Source organism: Chrysochloris asiatica, unplaced genomic scaffold (assembly GCF_000296735.1).
Source record: "Chrysochloris asiatica unplaced genomic scaffold, ChrAsi1.0 scaffold00016, whole genome shotgun sequence".
Taxonomy (NCBI): domain Eukaryota; kingdom Metazoa; phylum Chordata; class Mammalia; order Afrosoricida; family Chrysochloridae; genus Chrysochloris; species Chrysochloris asiatica.
The window spans coordinates 16,225,732-16,228,727 of record NW_006408534.1 but is presented as its reverse complement, the minus strand read 5'-3'; the positions used below and the strand labels follow the sequence as shown (position 1 = coordinate 16,228,727).

At 46.4% G+C, this 2,996-nt stretch overlaps 1 protein-coding gene across 1 annotated transcript in view; it reads right to left on the bottom strand.

Annotated features, from left to right (window-relative positions):
* ADCY3 (adenylate cyclase 3) overlaps window positions 1–2,996 on the bottom strand; it is a 123,100-nt gene that overhangs the window by 24,804 nt on the left and 95,300 nt on the right. The gene's annotated exons all lie outside the window — the stretch shown is intronic.

The following is a 2,996-nucleotide window of genomic DNA, read 5'->3' as shown; positions in this document are numbered from 1 at the left end:
GATGAACAAAGTTAGAGACAAGAATGCGATGAAGAAAGAGATGAGAATGTGATGAACAAAGTTAGAGACAAGAATGCGATGGTTCCTATGGTCCAACCTCCTGCGCTGCTGCAAGCGCTCCCTAAGGACAGAAGTCACCGCCCAGTCACCCACCACAACCCGCCACAGGGCTAGTAGCTGAGGGGAGGGGAGTGAAATGGGGGTCTGTAGGTTCAGGAGTTCAGGGTTACTGCGTCCAGGAAAGCCAGGCAACCAAGAACTGGAATCTCAGTCTTCAGTGCCTGGTCTGCGGTCACTAAAGCACAGTGGAGTTGAGGCTGGGCGAAGAGCAGCCCCAGGTCCCAGTCCCTGGTGGTGATGCCAGCCCAGTGGGGCAAAGAACAAGGACCCTTAATTCCCACAAAGCTCTAGGCGGGGGAGGGGGCTGTAATCCCAGCCCTGCTCTCTGTGGCATTCCACAGAACTGGCTCAATCTGTGCTTCAGACACACCTGCGTGTGGGGCAGGCAAGGGAGGCTGCTCCCAGGCACAGAGAACAGAACCACCTGGTTCATCTTGCGCTCCTCTGGATGGGACAGCCAGGATGCCCACAGGAGCCCAGAATCCTGCTCCGGACACCTGTCTCCTCCTAGTTCCTGGGGAAAACAGATCACCTTTCTTGTGGTGAATCACCCCGTGAGAATGAAGTGTGCCCCCTCTGACTGCTATGCCTGCATAGTCTGTAGTGGGTCTTACTCCACCATGAAGGACGTCACCCATGGCATCTTTACAGCTCAGGAATGAGAAACCAAAATAACCCCAGTGCACCCTGTACTGGCTCCGCCTAAGTCCAGGGAGTAGCAACCAGGTCTCTGGGGCCGTGCAGCCCTGGGAAAGCAAGTGTGTCAAGCTTGGCAGCAGCGCACCCGTGTGTAATGAGGAGAGCCTCCATGCGGAAGAGTGGGTGAGGTGGGAAACTACCTAACCAGGTACCGTGGAGAAAGCTCTCAGCTTGGTACAAAGATGAGCCTTGGGGAGGGTTTTCAAGAGAAGCCAGACTTTGGCCCTGCACTCTTGGGGGCAGCCTTGGGCGAGAGGTGCTGGGTGTCCTGAGGGGAGACAAGCTTGGGGCCTCTGCTGAGGGGCTTCTGGAAGGGAGCGGGGGTGGGAGTGGGCACTCAGTTAGGCTCAAGATTGGGTTTCCTCTGGATCAAGAATTCCAGGAATCCTTCCCCACACTAGTATGTTCAAATCCTAAAGAGGCAGCAGAGGGAAGCGGTTAGAAGCATGCAGTCTGCTTTAGACCCCAGGCCAGTCACACCTGTGTGATATCTACAAGTTATTTAACTTCCTGGGCCTTGCTTCCTTCATCTGTTGTTGTTGTTAAGTGCCCTCAAGTCGGTTCCGACACATAGTGACCCTATATAGGGTTTCCAAGGAGCAGCTGGTGGGTTTGAACCATCTACCTTGAGGTTCAAACTGACCTTGTGGTTCAGTGCATTATTCTGCAGCACCACAAAATTAAATGATTCACTACTACAAAGTCCTTAGGGCAGTGTCAGACACACAGTTAATGCTCAATATATTGTAGTTCCTCTTGTCAATAATATCACCAGTAATTATCAATGCATCGTGATTACATGTTTAATTAATTTCAGACAGCTTCTTCAATTTCTTCACCTTTGGCATTAGTGTATAAATTTGAAGCATAGTTATATTAACTGATTTGCTTTGTAGCGTGCGAATATCCTATCCCTGACAATGTTATATTTCAAGATAGATCTTGAAATGTTTTATTTGACAATGAATGTGATGCCATTCCTCTTCAATGTGTCATTCTCAGCATAGTAGATGATACGACTGTCCAATTCAATATGGCCAATGCCAGTTTAGTTCAGCTCATTAATGTCTAGTGAAACGATCTTCAGGCATTCCATTTCATTTCTGACAACTTTAAATTTTCCTAGATTCATACTTTATACATTCCACATTCTGATTAGCAGTGGATGTTTGTTTCTTCTCATTTTGAGTCATGCTTACTTCAGCAAATGAAGGTCCTGAAAACTTTACTCCATCCATGTCATTGAAGTTGTCCTTACTTTGATCTTTGATGAGTCCGTTTTTCCCTAGTCATATTTTGAGTGCCTTTCAACTGGAGTGGGTCATCTTCCAGCACTCTGTCAGATAATATTCTGATGCTATCCATAAAATTTTAACTGTCCAATATTTTCAAAAGTACATCACCAGGTCTTTCTTCCCAGTCTGTATTCGTCTGAAAGTTCTGCTGAAACCTGTCCACCATGGGTGGCCTCACTGGTATTTGAAATACCAAAAGGAGAGCGTCCAGCATCACAGCAACACACAAATCACCAGAGTGCAAAGTGACAGATTAATAGGATCAGTAGGTGGAAAATATGGCCTTGGTGGTAGAAATGACACAAGAAAGAGATTGCATGATAGAATTTTGCAGGACCAACTGACTTCTTCAGTGGAACTACCACTGTCAACAACATAAATGGTGAATGTACATGTGGACCTTGCTGGATGAATTACATAGGAATCAAACTGACCACATTTGTGGAAAGAGATGGTGGAGAAGCTCAATATCATCAAAGCAAATGATGGAATGGACAATCAATTGCTCATATGCAAGTTCAAGTTGAAGCTGGAGAAAATTACAATAAGTGCAAAAGAGACAAAATATGACCTTGAGTATATTCCACCTGAAATTAGAGATCTGCTCAAGAATAGATTTGATGACCCTATTCAGAGAAGAAGTGACACCAGAGATGGAGGCAGAGATGAGGACATGGAGAAATACAGCAGCTGAGGACTCTAGGCTCATAGAAAGACAAAGGCTGAGCGCTGGTGACCAAGAGGCAGGCTTGCAGAATGGGCCCTTTGGTTGTTTAAATGATTATATATTCCTGAGTGTTTCTGTGTACATACCCACCCCCCACCCACCCCAAAAAAAGAAACCACATACACAAAAAAAACCAGAAGGAATAGAAGCAAAAT